A 22,724-nucleotide genomic window follows, 5' to 3' on the forward strand; every position below is an offset into this window, starting at 1 on the left:
TCAACAAAATAAAACACAAACAACTTCTGAAATTAGTCTTTGAGGGGAAAATCAAACAATTGAATGAATACTTGGCGTTCCCGTAGACCATTGATACAAAATAAAAGCAATTAAATGCTGTTAAAATAATTTAACCCAACCCTCAAAATGTCTGTCTGGACAGTTTTTTTGGTTATTTTAACTATAAAAATGCCAGAAAATGTCCTGTAACTAAGTACTTTTGCCCATTCTTTCAGAATAACAGTCAATATCTGGCAGTTATTTTCAATTAAAATGGTGCATAATTTAAAATGAAGAAAAACAAAACGTTTCATTGAGGAAAAAACACAGATTGTGTGTGATGAATTCGAAATTTGAACAGTATAAAACATTTAAAATAACATTTGTATGTGTCTCAATGACCACAAACGGGCCAAAAAATGGAAACCTCTCTCCTCTCTGGTGACAAAGACGCTGGTGCGCCGGCTTCCTACAACAGCGCGAGCGAAGTTACCGTAATAACCGCACGTTGACTTTGACTTGCAACTTCTCAGCTTTCAGAAACAGTTGGAATTTTCCCGATAGCACAAACCGCTGCGTAATTATGGTAATGTTAAAGGGTTAAGCTAACACTAAAGCCATTCATTTTTGCATTACTATGCAACATTTTATGCATTAAAAGAACACAAACAGATTATGAGGTTGTTTTAAATGCACATAAATGTATTCGCCCACACTTATAACTCTCCCATCTGTGCGATACCATTGCACCACAGAGAAATGCTCACATATAAATGTGCAAGGACATTTTAAATGACTATATTTTAAGCATTTTGTGTGTCATTTAAAGCTGATTAGTAAATAAAACAGTATTGAACTGTATCATTAATTGTTTAAAAAAGCAAAAGTGTCCAACGTATGGCCCCCAGGCCACAACCGGCCCACCAGTGGGCCCAATCCGGCCCCCTGGATTAATTTGAATTTAATTACTAAAATACTACATTTTTCAGTTCCAGATACCTGTAAATGGTAAACTGAGGCATAATATTGTTGAAAATGCACTTAGTTTTTGTAAAAAGATACTTAAAATGTAAAACAAAGGGAAAAATGTTGTTGTTAAGAGGTTATTATGCTATTATTTTACTGGTCCGACCCACTGGAGATTAAATTGGGCTGTATGTGGCCCCTGAATTTAAACCACAGGCTTAAAGAGTTTGGTTGAAGTCATCTGATAAATAGCGTGGCCTATAATTACATTGAAATAATGACAAATGTACATGTAACGTATACATGTGTCATGGCCGATAACACACAGAACTGATGTGTAGTGCGAATACGAGGCTGCCTCATGTCACCATCTATCACTGCAAGCGTGTATGTAAACAAATAATGAATATTTAATACACTCACACACAAATTGTCATGAGACGATATGAAGTGTCTCGTAATGAGGGGAATTATGATGGTGCTGGTTGAAATACTTATAATTAAGCATGTCAAAGACAGGAGGTGAAACACAATCCATTCAAACACAACAATAAATCTAAAATACACTAGGGTTGTGTTTTAAAATGTATAAATATCCAAATATGAATGCAAAAGTGGACGAGGCCACAAACGGTTACAAGTTAAAACAACATGGAAATGTTTGTCATGCAATGGATGATTTTACACCGCATCCTTTTTACAGAGTAGTTTATTTTTTTTCCCGTAGCTCAAGGCCTCGAAATGTTTGCTCACGCCTGTTACATTCATCTTTGTGCTCGACTGTATCTGGCCGTCCTCTGATGGTCTATTTATCCGAGCTGCTCCTCCGCGCACTCGCACAAGCTCCGGGCATGCATATTTTCTTTGTACATGAATGGCGATTAGAGTGGCTCTGCCAATCACTATAATTTACATTAAATTTAAAAATGAATTTCACACTTTTTTTTCTTCCCCGCCTCCCCTCCCTCTGTAATTATGTCAACAGCTGCTGTGAAACCAAGCTGCACACATGAATTTTAATATCGGTTTCTTTTAAATCCCTCTGAACTTTGGGGAGAAAAACACAACAGCGTGGCAATATTTCCGATTTAAGCTCACGAGGATTTAGTGTTTGGGAGGGACAACAAAGAAATTGATCATTAAGTATCCCCCCTGCTTCAGTCTGACAGAACCACAAAACTGTCCCTCCTTCCATCTGCCCATCCATCTGTCTGTTAACCACTGAACACTGAGACCTAATCGTTAGTATATGATTATTCTTTTTTTTTTGTTGTGATAACTGAATTTTTTTATGTTGAAGCTGGTGTTTTAGTTTTTAAATATCCAGTGAAGTGCACATTTGTAGAAATGTATTATATGCTAGTATGTCTGTATATGTGTATAATTGCTTCATGATAAAAAAAATTAAAAAAACATTTGATTTTTGTTGCCTTAGAACAGGGGTTTCAAACTTGAATTTGACCAATGGGCTAAATACAGCCCTCCTATCAATTTTAATGCAGCCCGCCATTTTGAATCTAGTTATAATAATTAAGTTCTGTTGTTTTTTTAACCCATAAACACCTAATTCTCCATAAAAGGGCCAGAAAATGGTTTCTGATTCCCATTTTTCCAGAATAAGTTTCAATATGTGGCAGTTTTTTACAACTCACACCAAGTTAAATAAGTGTATTAACAATTTCAAATGAAGAAAAACAAAAAGTTGTACATGAACGCCAGATTCTAATCTAAACAGTATAAAACAAATTTAAAAAAAATGGCGATAGCACAAACCGTTGCGTAATTACGGTAATGCAAAAGTACAATCGCACAAACGTGTCGTCTGAGAGACCCCTGCTTTTGAATAAGCGTTTTTTTATATTTTAGGCAAGGCCCTTGCTTTACAGAGGCTGCCATTTTGTGCCGCCATGTATCTACAGCAGAATTACCACACAAACGAAAAAGAACAACATCCTGAGCTGCAGGCTCCGCCCCCCTCCTCCGCACATATGACCTCCTGTCTCTAAGCAAAGCAGATCAACACAGTTCCTTCCTGTGATTGAGTTGTTTCCATGTCTGCTTCACCTCCTGAAAGTGATCGGTGCAGCACTCGTACCACAGAAGTTCCAATTCGTTGACTTCCTACCAGGAGGCTTAAATATAATGGTTTTGTACTTCGGAGTAGTTACACCTTGTGTTTCAGTTTTTATTTAACACATAAAAAAGCTGTGTGCAAAGCTCTGTTTGTTTAGTGGTAATAGCTTGGTATTAAAAAAGTTAAGTTATATCATGTCAATGCCAGTTTCTCAAGCAATAGCTTGGTTATAGCACTGGATAAAGTGATCATTCTTTACATAGATGGTAACCTACAGTAATTCTAATGTCCAAGCTATAACCTGGATGTGACTTCAGAAATAACAAGGTATTATTGCAATGCTGCATTAGAAATAAGTTATTTCAACTATGCTGTACCAATATGAAACTGCAAATAACATGTAAATTAAACTGTTCTTGTTTTCTTTTTGACAGTGAAGGTTATTGAACTATCCACACGACCTGCTGCTCCTATTAGATGATGGAGCAGCGTCGTCTGTTGTGTGTGTGTGCTTTTCTCTTTATGTCCATGTCACTGTTTGCTACTTTAAAACACAGGCACCTGCCAGGCCCCCACACTCATGTGGATTAACAAACTTGGCCCGACCAGCTTCAGCCCTGCAGGAGACCTTCTCCCCGCTGGGATGAACATTTGACTATTTACCACAGAGAGAAATGCATCTGTGCGGCCAGTGTGCGGCGTTCACTGTAAAAAGAGACGGGGGGGGGGAGGGAGGGAGGGAGGGCGAGGGACAAAAGCACCGATGACAGAAAACGAAGGAGGCAAAGACGGAATGAGAGGCGAGATCAAGGGGTCAGGATTGAAGCACTCAGGCTCTCATCTCCACGCAGCAGGGCCTCACGACCAGCAGCTCTGCAATTAAATAGCCATTTAGGGCCGACACATGTAGAGAGGCCCCCCGAACCATTCAGCTGTACAGCCACACTCACACAAGATTCATGTTAGAGCGGAGGATTCCAACCTCTGAGGTGGGGACTGGTACTGAGGATTTGAGCCGGGCCGAACCTGAAAGAAAGCAGGTATTTAAATGTGGGTTATTTATATATGACTGTATATAATTTATTGTATATTCATTTCAAGGTATAATCCAGTGTCTGTTTAGGAGGATATATGTATATGTATTGTATAATTGTTTTTTTTGTAGCATAACGAGTTCACACGATGCTGATTAAGTCTATCAGCGCTACATGAGTCTGCATTTCTCAGTATCGTGGCGTTCAGATCTCTTGTCACCTTGTGACACTCTCGCGCTGCACACAGGAAGTGCAATAACAGTCGGTGCATGAAAACACAAAGAAGTTCCCGCCGAGTTTCACTTTTGAGGTTCTTCTCGCCCCCCCCTCCCGCCCATGTGCTGCTGCTGTATACCCACAAAGGCTCCCTCAGTCAGGTCTGATAGAAAACGGAGGCCATTATCATATGAAGGATGCAGCGTACATCTAATGTTACATCAAACAGAAGCAGAATAATCAATAGCAACAACAAAACAAACAAAAAAATCACCATAAGTTACACACTGCAGCTTTAAAACAATTTTTTAAAGCATTTTTTATATGTGCTTTAGGTACACAGATGTTTCTGCAGCTGCCTGAACAAACGTGTGTTTTCACGTTTTGAAGAGGAAGCTTATTATGCATATAAAGATTGGCTCCTCCCACATACACCCAAGCAGAAGAGTGGAGAGAGTTGTGAGGAGTCGAAATCTGCAATCTCCCCATTAGATGTCACTAATTCTTATATACTAGACACAGAGTACCAAATCAAAAGACTTTGCTGCAGACTGGACCTTAACTGACCTCGAATTTAAGGTTGAATTATGTTTTCAATGTGCTTTAAAACTATCATGACATACAGTAAGTAGTAGATCACTGAATCTTCTGTAACACCCACTGTCCCCCACTGGTCCATCAGAACTATTACAACTACAATGTGGCTGAGGAGACAAAAAACTACAGCGCTCACACGTGTTCATCATTTCCTCCAAATTAAAACGCATTTTTGCAATATTGGTAACGACAACTGCAAAATTGGAATCTAAAAATGCATTTCTTCCTGTGCTGCCCAACATCATAACAACAGTTAATTTATTACATGATGTGGAGTTCATAATACAAAGAGCAGGGATAACAATTCAAAGTCAGCAGTTTATTAATCAGTTGTAGACCTTGGGAGGGGGGGAAAAAAGGAAGCTTCAAATGAGATGCAGTCGGTCACTGTTGCATCAAAGCTCTTAATACGCAGCATCCACCAGTGGTTCATCGAGTTTCACGCTGCGTGAAATGATTCAGTTAGCAAAACTGGACACTGGACAACTATATAGTATACATTCATGTGTATGCAGTGGTGTCAAACTCATTTTAGTTCAGGGGCCAAATACAGACCAGTGTAATCTCAAGTGGGCCAAACTGGTAACATGTTGGCATAATAACCTATAAACAACCAGAACTCCAATTTTTTTTTTATCTTTTTACAAAACACATGATGAACTACCTGAAAATTCTTGAGAAAAATACAGTATTTTGTCATTACAATTAGATTCTAATCGTAATATGAAGTTTTCACAAATTGAATTGGACTTGAGCCCCTTAGCTACAAAACCAAATTATGTTTGTACAAATTTATCATTTACCAATAATATTTAACATCAATTTTGTATAAATTCTTCTTGCCTACAATTATGTCAATAAAATTAAGTGCATTTAAAGTGATGCATTTAAATCTCTTCACCTAAAACTGCATGACAACCTAACCTCTGTTGTTATGAGATTGTGTTTCTAGGTGTTGATTGAGCTTTTCATTCACAGCTGATCGCCGAGTCATGTGGGGCAGCTGCGTGCGGACTAAAAGCAGCTCAGCTGTTTGCAACAGATCCTGCAGTGTGTCCAAACTTCAGGTTTTGAGACTTTAAAGCAGGGGTCTCAAACTCAAAACGACCTGTGGGGCCACTGAACATCTAGTCTGGTCAGTAGGGGGCCGGTCAAGTGAAAAAAACTGTTCAGTAGGAGTGGGCAATATGAGTTTAAAGTCACATAATGCCATTTTTATACCTTTTGGATAACTATTTTATTGCCTTGTGTCAGCTTTAGTGTCTTTTATCTATTATTTTTTACAGCACTTTGGTCCACAAGTGCTTTACAAATAAAGTTGGATTGGACTTTCAAAACAAAAGTCTTTTGATTGAGCAACAATATTTAGTTTACAACAAAAAATATATTTTTTATTATTATGATTATTTTTTATATTTATTATTTATTTATTTGTTATATTTTTTACATTATAAATTATTATTTTTATTTATGATGCAAAATGACGTATCGTTTGGAGGGACGCATGAAATTGATTGGATGGCAGCATGTGGCCCGCGAGGCCACTGCTTTAAAGGATTCAAATGGTGTAGGACAGGTGCGTCCATAACAGAATATTGAGGATGTATAGACACAGAAGGCCCTCACGTGAACACCCGCCCCTCCTGCTCTGACTTCATCACAATCACAGTGGCATTAAATATTTTCTGTGGGACTCTGGCAGCTTTCCTATCTGTGAACAGACACCCTGACCGTTTACCTAAACTAAAACCAGGTCTTAATGTCCAAAAAGGCGTTAAAAGTTGTGAGAAATGTCCAAAAATGTCCTTACTCCCTATGGTTTATAGGTTTTTTTGTCCTCTCAAAGATACAAATACAAGAACACACACACACAGGTTTGTTTTTCATAACCACAATTCAAATCTTACATGTTCTGCCTCATTAGGACCAGGTTTTTTCTCCATGAGGATTACTGGTCCTTCTAAGCTCAGTGTTTATGCCAGAAAAGCTCCAGACGGTCACAAATACAAGCATACACGCACACACACACACACACGCATGCACACATGCTGCGTGTCTCTCAAAAATTACTCACACTTACTTTCACAGAAATAAAGCACTAAGAACAATGGCGGTCTCCTCCTCTGTAATCAGATCATTGTTCTAACATCACATCACAATCCTGAGCAGGAAGTCCATGATTAAAGCAAAAAAAAGGTACAAATTAAAGAGCTGAAATAACACCAGTGTTCAAGTCTGTCAAATCATACACGACGACGCACAAACTCTTCTGACAGCTGCCCGTTTTTATGTTTCACGTGTAACACGAGCACCGTGTTAAACATGTATCCACACGCAGAGATGTTGGTATTAAGAATTAACGCCGGCGTTTGCTTCGTACGCGCAGACATCACCTACACTCGCCTTCTTTTTGCAGGGGGGAAAAAGCGTTCGCTTGTATCTGTCGATGTAGCACAGATGAGTTTGCCTGAATAAAAGCCACAGGGGTCCCCCTTCACTCTCTGGATTCTCCTTTGTTTAAAACATGTTTAAAATTTGATGATCACAGGCATACCTCCTGACAGACAGACTGTGTGTAACCCTGTGTGACTAAAGACAATAAAAGAGCAATTTATTCTATAAAACACTGTGTATGTACACAATAACATTAATGTTACATATTCATTTATACTTAATAAAGTCATTTATTAAAGGGGACAGAGCTTCAAATAAGACTCCGGAACTCCCTGCTCAGGGAAATTTGGCAAAGTACTTTCATTATTTTAGTGTTATATCCCTTCAGTTTTGTGCCTTTATGCATTTGTAACTTTGTTTTGAAAAGTGCTTTACAAAGAGGGTCGAATGGAACATTTCACACTACAGCAGCCTATGCGCTCATATTTTGATAAAAGTGGCTATGGCTCTTTTATGCTGTCTTATCCAGCAGTGTTAAGACTGGTACTTCACAAAAGCAGGACTCAAAACAGTTCAGATTTGAAAAAAACAAACAAAATCGCTTTACTTGCCTTCACAGGCAGGTTCAATAGTCCCAAAAAACCAGGAAAACTGGACCATTTAACACAGAGGGACAAGGACAAAGTGACACTGAGGGGAAAGGGAACACAGCTTATATACCTGAGGTGGACGGAGACAACGAGACACAGGTGAATCCAATCAGGGCAGGGCAGGCAATCAAGACTGGAGGGGAAACACCCAGGGGCAGGAAGTGACGCGATCTGAAACGAGAGGAGAGGTAAGTTTCAAAATAAAACAGGAAACATGAACGGAAGAAACAAAAGAACATGAGTTTAAGGGGAATGCCGAGATGTATCAAGCAGCTTTTGTGCTCCTTTATTTCAGCCTTTTACTTTTAAGTTCTATTTATTTTATCTGTTTATGTATTTTATTCTACAACATTGTCAAGGTATTTGAAGATAGTTGATGTGCTAAATGGACTGACAAAGGGGGGCCAACTTGGGGTATTAGTATTATTATTGTTCTTTCTTTCCATCTATTGCTGTTGCTGTTCTTCGTTTGCAAAAAATGGAGTCTAGTAATCGCTCCAAATGTATTATAATGTAACATAAAGAGATGGCCTAATAAAACAAAACAATAATAAATAAAGATATTATTATTAATAATTATAACAATCATAAAACTAAATAATATTTTGTATTTTCTCTTAAATAATTATGTAACCAATCAATCAATGAATCAGATTTAATGACTAGTTAATATTATTCTAATAGTATTCTTTCTTTCAAGAAACTACTGTATGCACCCACACAATAACAAGAAAAACTATCAAAAATATTTAATAATATTTTAATAATATTAAAAACGAGAAAAAACAGTTAGAGCCAGGATTAATGTATTTTATATTCTGTTTAGAAATAATTTGAACAAATTAAAGTGTTTAGATTTAGAATGATATAACATTGCTGTTGCATCATAATTTAAAAATGTAATCATTGTTTATATTTACAGACATATTTTGTTAATAATTGATCTTTTAATGTTCTAATAATGTTTATTCTGCCAACCTAAAGATGACCTTGATGCATCTCTATATATGATGTGTGCCTGTGGTTAGTCTTTGACATATAATTTACACATCATCTAAATAGTCTCACGTGATTAAGATCCACATTAGATCTCTAACAATAGTCCGATTGGACTTTCGGACTGAAAGCTAAAGCTTCATCAAGTTTTCTTCTTTGTTGCTGTTGTTGTTGCATTTTTCCACATCTCTGTTTTCATGGAGACTTGAACAAAGGGGGCAAAAAACACAACCGAGGCGACTCAACACCCTTAAGGCCCCTCGCGGTGCTGAGTCCAATTTAGTGCCACAACAACCTATTTTTTTTCCCAAAGGTCAATTCTTGTTATTGTCATTTCAGCGATGCATTCCAGTGCAATGAGAAACTTGTGCTCTGGCTACCATTACCAACCTGTCTCATTTACACTTTTCCTGGAAACAAGCCACTCTGTTACTGTGTGTGTGTGTGTGTGTGTGTGCGCTCTATTATGGTCTCCCAAATGATGCTCAGCACAGCAACGGTTCCTAAAGGAGTCAGCTCTTTGTTACAGACAATTAAACTTGGCTCTTGTATGTGTCCCCTGTTTCACACACACACACACACACAGGACAGTGTAGACACTGTAACAGACGTGAGGTTCAAATACCACTCAACCTCACAGGGGAGACTGGTGACCTTTGCTACGGCAGCACTGTCTGTCCCTCTCCTTCCATCACCATGGCTCTTCCTCTTCCTCCCCCGCCCCGCCTCCCTCTTTTTTTTCCTTCTTTCTCCCCCATCGCTCCTCTCTTCCACGCCAACCTTATCAGTCTTCCCCATTTCTGTCTCCCCAGAGAGCGCGGCTCCTCCCCATGTTCCACCGAACCCACACCTTCTCCTTCACATCGTCGTTTTAAACCTTGAACCTCTTTGACAGTGGGGGCAAGTATGCTTCTATCCATCTGTCATATCTGTCACCATCGCTTTACACCCACGACCCCCACCGCCCCACCCCCACATACACACCGCACCCCCGTGTTGACAAAAGGACAAGCCGAACAACAAATACACGGTAAAATATTCTGAACAAAGACATCAGTTTTAAAGCTGCGTGTGATTCTAGTGGGGGAAAAAAAAGTCATTAAAACAGTTTGAGCGGATGAAAGTTGACAGATGACATAGAAGATTGTTTCACTGTAATATGACATATGAAAAAAATTACCAAAATAAGTATCACTGTCAACCCATTAAAGAAAGTTAATAATCAATCAGAAAATTTCCCATGATTAATTGCATATTTTTTTATCTTAATGATGGAGGTCGTGATAAATGATGTTTTAATGTAAAATCCTATCATTAATGTAGAATGAAAAACACTCATACTGTGTTCTGCTTACATAGAAGCGGAGGTGATGTCACCTTTAAGTTGAGAAGTTGGTACCTTGGGCGAGCCATTCTTATTGATAGATTCGTTTACAATATGCGGATAATTCATCTCATTACACACTTTAAGAACAGCATCAGACAGAAGGAAATCAGGGGAAACTAATGTTCTGTCTTCTTCACCTCTTACGGTGAAAAACGATCAAACGAATCATCAGAAGCCGGTTCTAAAGGGGCTAATGGCGACCAACTCATCTGCATACATCTTTTATGATTAATGAGAAGATTCCCAGCCATGCATTCTACATATTTATACATAGTCATTTTTATCCACTTCTTTGGACGGCGTTGTGACATTCATAGTCACAACGCCACGAGTCGTGGTTCCAGACTAATAGATTTTACTACCGTAACGTTATTGTTAATATCATTTTATCTTTTGCTCTTTCTATGCTTTTAGGAAAATAAATGTAAAATGAACTATAGAGCAGTATAAAAAAACAACTGTTCAGTAGTAGGTGGGCAATATAAGATATTCATGGTAATAATAGACAGAATTTCAAAGTAAAAGTGCCGGTTTTGATATGGATTGATGTGCACTTCACAATAAAAGCATATTCAGAGGAAAACAGAACAGAAACAGAGAAATAAATAGAAAAATGTAGCGAATAATGACGAGGATAACTGTATGTCATTTAATGTAGCAATCATTTCAACAGAATGTCTTACTATTATTATAAAAATGTTGTATTTAGTCATATATTCTGTCTATATTCCATGGCCTCGCTGTGGTGGGCCGCCAGTATGACACCCCTGCTATAGAGTAATAAAATATAAAGCAAATATGTCTGATATATAATGTGTATAATACTGTTTGAGGATTCAAAACCCTATTTGACTTAACTAAGTCAGTTGGGATAATGGGCACTGCTGCATGGGAGCAGCTGAGGCTGCACATGATGGGAGATAAATTCTGTCAGGCATTTTTTCCCCCCGCAAAGAAATTCTCTACGATTTCATCCTTCTTCCCCTCGTCTGCAGACCTGTAAATCTCTCTACTCATGATCAACTGAAGAGAGGGGAAGTCAGTGCAAGAGAGAGAGAGAGAGAGAGAGAGAGAGAGGGCAGAGGCGAGGAGACGAGAAGAAGTGAAAAACAGGCCGAGAGAGGATGACAAGGACTCAAATGGAGAGAAAGAGCAAGGGACAGGGTGCACGGAGGAGGAAATGGGAAGGTGGGAGGTGGGGAGGGAGGAAGGAGGAGGAGTTGATAGTTTGAGGGGTTGGGCACCACCTGGTATTCCTTTACAACCAAGGAAAATGCCTGGAGAAATGATAATAAAATAGAGAAGTCACACTGCCTTCTGTTGTTGACAGGAGCTGTGTATGTGCTCTGCAAGCGATGCGCATGTATGTGTGTGTGTGTGTGTGAGTTTGTGCAAGTATGCCCGATGAATAATTCATGGCTGTTCATTAAGGAGAGAAAGTGTGAGTGAGTGATTGTGTACGGGTGTGTGTGTGTTTATGTGTATGTGTGCGAGTGTAAACCCTCCGTCGCTCTGCACCACGTCGCCTGCCTTGTGGCTGCCATCTGGCTTCACGCCATCAGAGTGCCACCCTCCAAAGCCCCTCGCTCCTGCAAGCGTGGCAGGAGAGGAGAGGAGAGGAGAGGAGAGGAGAGGAGAGGAGAGGAGAGGAGAGGAGAGGAGAGGAGAGGAGGGGAGGAGAGGAGAGGTTGGTGGTGTTAGGTGGGGGTGGGGAGATGCGGGTCGGAGGGACAGCAAAGCAGACAGAGCCTCAAGTAAACTTCCCCCGTTCGACTGATACCATGTGACGTCCACAGTCTGGTTAAAGAGACACGTGCCGTTGGATGTGAAGCGTCATGACAGTCCATCACATATGATGTTGTCACGGGGGGGTGGGCGGGCTCGTAAGTCATGACAAAAAAATTAATAAACCAGAGATTGACAGGTTGGAATAAATGATATTAAAGTAACACAATGAATAATTTGCTCTTGGGGTGCAGTCGGTAAACGATAACTGTCGTACAAAACAAGCCAACTGGCGAACCAAGTGAAGTCGGACTTAATTCTGTGTAAAATTGCTTTCTTTTTCTATATTTTAGAAATGACAAAAGAACGACATTTTCAAACCAGCGTATCAAACCTATTTATGAAGGAGATGGACATGATGACGGCCAGACACACAGTGAACCCAAATGCTCTAGATCAGGGGTGTCAGACTCAAATGACCTGGGGGCCAATGAGCATCTAGTCTGGTCAAGAGGGGGCCGGACTAGAGACAAAAAAACAAGTGTTAGTCATGGGTGGGTAATAATACATTGCAATAGAGATATTCATGATGATATTGTGCTTGTTTTGATAGACAATGGATGGATGGATGTTGCAAGCGAGGGCCAGATTTGATAATGTGAACATTTAACACTAAAAGTTACATAAAAATACAGTTTTATAATAATTGTATTTTCATTGTCACAGTCATCATTTTTAAATGGCAATGTAATCAAATCTAAGCCACAAAAAATGAAAGAATTCTGCCTTTCTATCACATCTGGAGTCAGATATAATAACAAAATAAAGGATGTATCTGTCTGTCACAGCTGAGTTTCAAACACCGAACCCTGATTTTCTATAATAATATAAAACTAAACCTGTGGGTTGTACAAATTCTGACTGAGGGCCTTGATTGGCCCTTGACAGCGTGTGTGCCTCAGCCACATGTATGATGTAGTCAAAATGAAGTTTGACACCTCTGCTCTACATATACATGTATATAAAACAAGTTTTACACTTACTAGTCCAACAGTAACAGGACCGGGTCGCCCTCGAACAAGTATCCCTCCACTAGCCATTGACTACGTTGACCGTTAAGATAATATTGGAGGCATTATTTGAAGGTTGAAATCCGACATTTTGTTGCTTCAAAACAACAACAAAAAGTACCGAACATGACGAATAAAAAGGCGCGAGCCAAGTAAACCTTTAACATGGCACTAAAGTGTGATTCTGCCAGGTCTGGAGCAAAACAGGAAGGCAGGCCAGGTGCTTCCAGGTGAGTTAAGTAACACCACCCAAATACCTGTAAGATAAAGAGACAAGAACAAGGGAAAACTCATCATATATATGTTAAAGTATCTATCTATCTATCTTGGTGAACAAAAACAGAAATGGTGACAAACAAATTTGAAATATACCAATTACATGTTCACGCATGTTTACACAGTAGCAAACATGATTATACCATATGGTTTTTCTTTACCAGGTAACTTGTAGACACACACGAGTGCATTTACTGAACCTTGTGGTCCCACCAGCGTTGGTTCCTGGAGGAACCATTTTCCTACTGCCAACACATTTCCCCTCTACGCATGCTTATGGCAAGTGGCCAGGGCAAATGATTGACTGTTTGTAAGCATGTAGTGTATTCAGTGTGTGTGTGTGTGCACGCGTGTGTGTGTGTGTAATCATCACGAGCAGCTTTGGTTGCAAGATAGTATCCTAAAATGAGATGCCAGGTGTGTGTATGTGTGTGTGTGTGTCCATCTGGAAGGGTCCTTAGGGTCACAGTAATCTGGTGCAGCAATCTCACACTGTAATCATCTCAGTGCTCAGCAGGTGGTCCAGCAGAAGGCCGGGGACAAAAGTTTCTGGGCTCCTTCTGCACCACTGCCATTCTGCCTTACTATGAACTATGGGCCTACTGTAGACAGTGCACTGACCATTACACATGTTAATCAGTATAAGTTAGTATACTGCTGTATGCCTTTAAAGTAAAAAAAAAAAAAAAGGTTTTCGGAGCCGTAGAGCAAGCTATTATATATACATATATGTATAAATATATATACATATACACACATATATATACATATACGTATTTATGTATATATATATACATATACACATATATACATATATATATGTATATACACACATATATATATACACACACACATATATATATATATATATATATATATATATATATATATATATATATATATATATAGGACCCAAAAGCAGATTGAAAAAAAAAAAAACACGTAGTAAGATATCTAGAAACACAGTGAACAGGAAACGTCAGGAACTAAACAACAACGACACCGGGGAGCACAGAGACTAAAAATACACAAGGGAGGCAGTAATCAAACACAGGTGAGACTAATGAGACACAGGTGAAACACATCAGGGCAGGGCGGACAATCAAGAGGGAAGACAAGACAGGAAGTAGAACTTAACACAAGGTATACACGAGGACAAACTACTACAATAAAACAGGAAACCAGACACAAAGAAGTAAAAACCCAAGGTTAAAGAAAACCGCACAAGAATGGCATCCTTTATACACTGTAGTTCCTTTATAATCCTAATCTAAAATCCCATTTTGAAGCTTTAAGTTTCACAATTTAGCCAGAAACCATGTTAATGTTTTGTAAACGGAAGTTCAAAGACATATCCTGTAGCCAGGCTCCTATTGGACGACACCAACTGTCAATCAAAACTGGTGTCCACTCATACGAGCGTCCCCTGAATGGGAACATATGGGAATGGGAGTCGCCTGCTAGTGGCTATTCAATATAATCTAACTTCCTTTTTGGCTTCAGGAGGAAAACAACAAGACTATGGTCTATGTTCTTACCATTTGATGGGACACATCACAAATGTTTAAGATTAGATTAGGAGATTATAGAATCATGCATTTGCTGTCCCCAGTTTTGGCGTGCATGCTCAACACACTCCCCACAGCTTCTCCACACGTGCAAAGTGGCATTAGCAGCGAAGGGACAGCTCAGGAAAATACAGCAGGCGGTGCATGTGCACAGGGACAACAGCATCATTATGGCATGAGCTACAGCAGCGTGTCCTCACTACATCAGAGACGTATTATTCTGATCGTTGTTTACGTCTGGGACGAAGAGCACCTTATTCTCCTGGAATGGAAAGTGACAGATAACAAGAGCAGAGAGGATAATGATATATATTCTACCCAGGATTCTTTTTTTATTCGGCAGAGGAACATCTTAATAGTATAGCTATTTCAGGAGATCTAGGCCTTATCATGCCGCCACACACAGGGATAATGAACTTGTCCTATTCTGGCACATCATATACATGTGAGTGTGTGTGTGTGTGTGTGTGTTCTGCTTTAACACAAGAGGACAGTCAGTGTGTTGTTACAAAGTGATGAAGGGCGCTCGGTTATCTCCATACCTGGCAGCCTTATCACATCTGCACATGTGACACCTTTCAATAACCCTCTGTCTCCACCTTTCCCTCCACTGCTCACTGGAAATGGGTGCCAGAGAGATAGAGAGTATATGTGTGTGTGTGTGAGGAAGTGAGTGAGATAGTATTGAAAAAGTTTTTCTAGACTTTTGCTGTATTTACATACACGTATTTTGTTTTATTTATACTCCAGCTACATCGCATTTCCTGAGATAAAACATGTTCGTCGGGGATGGAATCACAGTCACACTTCAGCTTGGTGCTTCAACTCAGAGAGCACATCTGAATGGATGAGGTTTGGAGGAACAGTTTGATTAAGTGCATGACTTTAACAGAATATGAAGAGACAGTGATGTTAAAGTCCAGTTGCACAGACGTAACAAGTTTTCATTTAATTCTGATTGGTACTGTCAGCTTGTTTATTTGTGTCCATATTATGTGCGACTCCTTTATTTTGATTAACCCTTAGAACACAGAGCATTTCGGCCATTACTATGCCATTACTATGTTAAAACATACAGTATATACAGTACAGAGGCTATAAGAATGTGCAATATAGGGTGTCTTATATGGGAGAAGGGGGTATATATTGGGAGTGAGGGTAAGGAGCACCAGGTGAAAACAATCAGGGAATCAGGCGAGACACAGAACAAGGCAGACAAGGTGCTCACAGGAAGTAGAAAAAAACCCTTACCAAAATAAAACAGGAAGTGACACTGAACTAAAACTAACTAACACAACTGACGGGGCATGACAAGATCTATGGTATGTGAGAACTTAGGGTTAAGTTATTGACAATATATATATATATATATATACATATATATATATATATATATATTTCCTTTTTCTATTTCCTTAATGTTATTTTTCCCACAAAACGGCACAAGGAGCCAAATCGGTGGTCAGGTCTTGTTGGTGTGACCACACTTCTGGAACTCCACTCAGACTCATCCTTGATGAACTGGATGCTGACTCGAAACAACAGGGATTAAACTTGAACTCGGACTCGAACACTGCATACTCCAGGCATGAACTCAGTTCTTCTACTTTTTTGTCCTATATAAATGCAAGGAACTGGTAACATGAGAGACTAGTAAGTCTAATGGTTTTTAATCAAAACCCAGGTTTAAATGTGTTGTTTTAGTAAATAGTTGTTAAGTTGTTAAAGTAAATCTAAATGCAGGGGTTTAGCTTATTTATGCTACATAGAGAAACATATCTAGCACTTCGGTGACTTTAATAGAGAAAAGGAGAAAGAGAAAATGGGTAGTGAGTAAAGAAGAGACAGAGGAGGTAAGAGTGGGACATCAGAGAGTGATCAGTGTGAATGGGTAGAGTGTAGCGCAGAGAGCCAGGCCTGTTGGCCAGTTTCCAGTGGGGATAGTGGGTGTCCCTGTGCCAGCTGGCAGCCTGTCTCTCCCATCTGTGGAGCCTGGGAGAGTGTGCAGTAATCTCCTGGAGACAGCGGCTCTGCTCAGGCCAGATTTAAAGGGATACGGCCAGCTGGCCGGCCACGGACAGGTCTGTAGCAGGGATAGAAAGGAAGTGCAGGAGAAGGCCACAGAGGCGGAGAGGAGATGAGTGAGTGAGCAGTGATGAAGGAGGTCAGGTGTAATGGTGAGGATGATAGGGGAGCTGAGGATTGGTGACGAGGGAGCAATAAAGAACACCAGTAAGAAAGATTATAGTCCAGCTGCCGGCAAACAGTGGAACAAGCTGAATATAATGTCCCTGCCTTTAGCAGTGAAAACTACAGCAGGTAACACTTACCCGTGTCAATCCTGGCTTATATCGCACAGCTCTGTCGCCCCCTTTGTCACCAAACTATTGGAGATAATGGAAGTCTGTGCAAAAGACACAAAACAAGCTGTTGGCCGATAGCTCCACTTAGCTCTGTTCACTGTGATTGTTGCAGATGGTAATCAGAGCCCAGCTGGCCTGCTGGATGCAGCTTAAGGCCAATATTTCAAAATAATATCAATCTTAGGGAGTCTCTTAATGGTTTCTATCGTTTTCTGTCCTTTTTAGTGTTAGTAAAATGTAGTTTTAATATACACACATGTGTACATATTATAATGTAAAGTTTGTAAAGCACTCACTCTTCCATACCAAAGTCCATAGAGAAAACCATTATTTTTTTTACACAACAGCACAAGGGAGTTGTTAATCCACAGTCAGTGCTGCAAATGTGTTACCTTGTGACTCCATTGTTTGAAATCCTCCATTCGGGGTTTTCTTAAGTTGCACAAACATTCCAAACAAAGCGGCAATAGACCAGCAGCTGTGATGTGTTTTTTGTTTTTTTTATATTACTACTGTTCACCTGTAGGCTTTGTGGCTGAATACATGGGTGAATGATGGCTAAGAATGGGTTTCTCTCTCAGTGTGTGTGTGCGCCAGGTGAGCGGAGAGTCATGTTAAGTGGGAGACAGAGAGGGATGGAAGCTTGCAGCTGAGGCCCGGCACCATATGTTAGAAAGTATAAAAAAAAAAAACAGTGCACACACAAAAAAAAGATGCTCGAACACACACACACAGACAGACAAATACACTTATTGCAGTCGTCGAAGGAAGTAGTCGTACATGCACATCTGCGCACACACTAGGAGCAATATGATGCAGGCACAGGTGTGTGTGTGTGTGTGTGTGCCGCTCGCACACAAATGCAGAGCGACACATGCCTGTGGCAATAGCACAGGAATAAGCGAAGCCATGCAAATCCCCAGATGTGCAGGGAGGGGGGGGGGGATGAGGGGAAAAGAAGACTGGGAGGAGGAGTGAAGTGCCTGGAAGGAGGGGAGGAGGTGTGGAGGGTGGGGAGGGCTCGGGTGTTTACTACTATTTAAAAGGCAGTGGGTGCTGTGTGCAGATTAATAAACAGGAGGTAATAGCAAAAGGACTCTATATTTATTTTTTATCTTAAATGTTGCTTGTTTGTCGGGCTGGATGAATATTGACTGTGAAATTGGGATCAGGGTCGACACATGCCAGTGCTCGGCCTTATCTCTGGGATGCAGGCAGGCCTGGGGCCGTTATCACCGTGCCACAGTGGCGTGCCGGCACTCCAGCGCTCTCAAAGCCGCCACATTCCCTTTGTATCTGCCTGGAGAAGCCTGTTTACCTTTCACTGGCTTGATATTCCTATTAGAGCCGCTGACTATTTACTCACTGCCTCCTCCTCCTCTTCTCCCTCCACCGGGCACTGTGCTGTCTCTCATCTCTTCCTCTCTCCGTTTCCCTTTCTCTGCTTGGCTATGCCTCTTTTCTTTTTTTTCTTTTTTTACTGTTTGTCTCTTTACAGTATATCTTTTTCTACTGATTCTGCCTCTGACCTTCATCATGACATAAAGTTGTGGACATGTTTTTGCTTAGAAAGAAAGAAATAGCAATGAATTGGGGGGGGGGGGGGGTTTACTTACACACAAAATCAACTAGGGCTTCTTGCAGCTCGTATTATGCTTTTAATTTTGCTTTTCATTCAAGGCACATTTCCTGTCACCAGCTGGTGGCGCTGTCACAATGACCGAGCAGCAGCAGAGTTACAGGAACTTCCTGTGTCAATGCACCCGGAGTAATTGTGTTTTAAATGAGTTCATCTTCTATGGTAGGGTGACAACTTCAAAGCCTTTCTACATGAGTTTGAGGATTATAATAAGACCCTCAAGTATCTTAACGCAAAGAAGAGTGAAAAACAGCGAATCTTTATCATATTCTCTTTTAGAACAATTAATAATGCACTTTTTTTTTGGACTTTTGTTTGTTTTCAGTTCTTTTTCATGTTTAACCCTCTAGTTTCTACTTTATTGTTGTATTATTCTTTAGTCATCCGATGTTGTAATAGTATATGTTTGAAAACAAACTAAATTAAATTGATGGAAAAAAAAGTAATTAAATAAAAGAAATGAATGCCTCAAAGTTAAAACATGTCATTTTAGCTCAAGGGCTAATGCCAAAATAACTCCTTGATAATTAGTTGTAAACTCAGATAAAGTTGACAACAATTAACATGATCTGCATGAATAATGTATTTAAGCATAAATGAAACATGGGATATTAGAGATGGAGAGATTCCTGTGCTGAAACTGAAGTACCAGTCTGTTCAGGATCCTGTGTTAACATCTGTGTCTGTGTGATTCAGTCAAGTGCTAAATCCCAGTCACAGAAACCACATTCACATGTAGTTTTTAACATATGTGGCTACGTTCCTGAGCTACGGGAACGCAATCTGTCTCCTAATCTGATATAGTCTGATTCAAGTTTTTTTTTACAATAATGAGCACTCATATATTAACTTATTTCAGTATTATCACATATTTTATGTTACAGCAACACAAGTAGAGCTTTGATTTACCCAAGCTCCTCTCTCCCCTTTTTCTCTGTCCCGCACTCGTTCCATGTTTACACAAAAATATTAACTTTGCAAAGATTCTCTGCAAAGTTCTATCCGAATTTTATTTCGTAGATCCCCTAAACTGGATATAAGCAATTGCTTTCTCACATACTGTGTGATGTGCAACGTATGGAGGCTTCAGCTTCAGCTGTTTTTGAACTTGAACAGCAGGGAATAAAGACTTCAAAATAACCAACCAAATACTAAAAACACAGCTGATTCAAATATATCCTTCAGAATTTTACCAATACAACTGCAAAATAACAACATTTCTTTTCTTAAACTGCAGTGAGATACTGTAAAAAATACAGCACATCATTTACAGTGAATGGTGCAAGTGACTATTCCTTAAAACAAGCTTCTCCTGGAGTTTATTTAATGTTGGAGGCAGCCGTTGACAGCAGCTTTTAACTTCACCAAATCTTGCACATAAATACCGGCCAACCAGAACGGGCACATCTATAATAAAACTATCGGTGAGACAGCTAATCATAAACACATAACCTCTCCTCTCCTCTCCTCTCCTAAGGGAAGGACACTCAGATTCCTCCAGTGATGACAGCCTCATCTCTGACTGCAACCTTCATGGCAGTTTTTTTTTTTGTTTTATCTCTCTCCTCCATGCAGGGTGCGCTACGAGGGGCTCGGGACACACTGTGCTGCATACCATGCCACGAGGTGGGATAAGGGGCAAACAAACACATGAGCAGTGCTTAGAAACCCAGATCAGAGTGTCTGCCGGGGTCCTGATAAGCTGACAGGCAGGAGAGGACAACGAGAGGTGGAAGGAGAGGATAGTGGTGGTGGGGACATGAGGCTGTTGACATTGCAGCGTGTCAAAAATATATATAAAAAAAGCCCCTAAGAATTAATTTGTGAATTTAAAAAATCCAGTTTCACAACCAAACAAAGAAAAGCACTAAAATCAGATTAAACTAATAGTCATCATTTGCAGTCTATTGTTTTCCCTCTATGCATTTACTTCAATGTAACCTCAGTGAAGGGCTGCAGACACCCACCCGACAGCCCGAGGCCACATAAATGCCATGTTTACTACCTCATGTGTTCGACACAGTGTTCACTCCCTTGGGATATTTCGGGAAATGTTAATGTTCAGTCATTTTGGATTCAGTGCGAGCCGAAAGTGTGCTTTCATTACATAACTCTCGGAACATCTGGGTGTCTTTTGATGGTCGGTCAGTCCATCTGTCTGCTGATTAGCCCGCATCTGTCCGTCTGTCTGTCTGCCAGCGCTCGGCGCCGACCTGTGTGTGACACGAGCGACATTGTGGCGAGGAGAGAACATTTACATCATATTTAGCCGTTTGGCAGATGCTTCCGTCCAAAGTGTCCTACAAGTCATCAGCATATAAGGTTACGTACTTTCAATGTTAATAAAAAAAAACTACAACACAATATTGTAATAATATATTCATTATTGTTATGGTGCGATGAGAGACTATCAGAGGGAAAGAAGTAATAAGAGCTAGATAAGTTCAAAAAAGGAAACTGTCAGAGTAGAGAGACAAGTTAGGATTAGTTAGTTAGTTAGTTAGTTAGTTAGAGACCCTGTGACTCTCAGGATCTTGCAAGACTAGTTTTCCCAAACAGACAGTAGGGGAAGTGGAGACAACCTCTTATTAATCCTTTCGAGAGCAACTGAGATTGAGATGCACATGTTTATATCCATCCATCCATTTTCTACCGCTTTATCCTCCACAAGGGTCACGCAGGGTGCCGTGCCAAGAAACACAAAAACAATATTGGCCTCGCAGGGCCACATATAGAGACAAACAATCGTTCACTCTCACATCTACGGTCAATTTAGAGTGTGCAATTTACCTAATCCCCATATTGCATGTTTATGGTCTGTGGGAGGAAGCCAGAGAACCCAGGGAGAAAACCCACGCACACACAGGGAAAACTCCATGCAGAAAGGCCCTTGTTTTCCGACCGGGTCTCGAACCCGGGTCTTCTTGCTGCACATGTTTACATAATCTCACATAATAATCAGATATATTATCCTACCTGGAGTTTACACTGTCATTGATTAGGGTATGCGTGGTCACAGAGTTTGGGTTCCACGTCGGTGGATGTAGCGTCCCCGGCTGAATGATGGTCGAACTCTTTAACTGATGGTTCACAAGTGTTTATTTTTGAGCTCCATTAAAACCTTTGACACCTTGAACACACTCTGAACACACCGTAAGAGCTATGGAATGAAACAAAAATAAAGTATTACCAACTTACGTTATGTTCAACAATATCAAAAAAAGTGTGTTTTTAACCTTTAACTGAAAATGAATCCTCATTCACAATCATGAAGTATACCTTTTAACCTGTTTTAGCTCAATGACAACCTCAGGGTGCAATAAACAAACATATTTTAATTTAAAATTCGATATTTTAACTGTCATTTTACAGCTTTAACCTCAGGAATTGTTATTAATACACACAAAAATAATTTATAGTGATAATAACTGAAATATCTGTCCCTTTCAGACCGACACACAGGCCCTACATCGCACCAAACAGCGTTATTGCTAGCTTAAAATACACTGGTGTAAACAATGCGAAATTATAAAAGGACATCACATTACTATTAAGCATTAAGCACAACATTAAAAGGAAATGATGACAGACCTTGTGGCCTTATCAGCCAGGTGTTAAACGAACTTATTAGTAGACATTTTCTTAACGTTTTTGAACAATTAATAGACACGTTTATGCCGCAGGTTCGTCTTTTTTTTCTTTTTCCGGTTACACTCTATCAAAATAAAAGCACCAACCTAAAAACAGGAAATAACGGTACAAAAGAAGA

The 22,724-nt window shown here is 39.9% G+C and overlaps 1 long non-coding RNA gene across 3 annotated transcripts; it reads right to left on the reverse strand.

Moving 5' to 3' along the window:
• Positions 1-1,993: 1,993 nt before the first annotated feature.
• Positions 1,994-22,662, reverse strand: LOC131459188 (uncharacterized). Of its 3 annotated transcripts, XR_009240221.1 has the most exons (6): positions 22,547-22,662; positions 21,932-22,115; positions 12,434-13,366; positions 8,002-8,102; positions 3,991-4,066; positions 1,994-3,913 (listed from the first exon to the last, which is right to left on the reverse strand). It is a non-coding gene; the product is annotated as an uncharacterized LOC131459188 (long non-coding RNA). The 3 variants fall into 3 exon arrangements; XR_009240219.1 differs by having other exon boundaries at positions 1,994-4,066; XR_009240220.1 differs by lacking the exons at positions 1,994-3,913; positions 3,991-4,066; positions 8,002-8,102; positions 12,434-13,366 and adding exons at positions 16,357-17,148; positions 17,284-17,357.
• Positions 22,663-22,724: the final 62 nt, after the last annotated feature.

Source organism: Solea solea, chromosome 5 (assembly GCF_958295425.1).
Source record: "Solea solea chromosome 5, fSolSol10.1, whole genome shotgun sequence".
NCBI lineage: Eukaryota > Metazoa > Chordata > Actinopteri > Pleuronectiformes > Soleidae > Solea > Solea solea.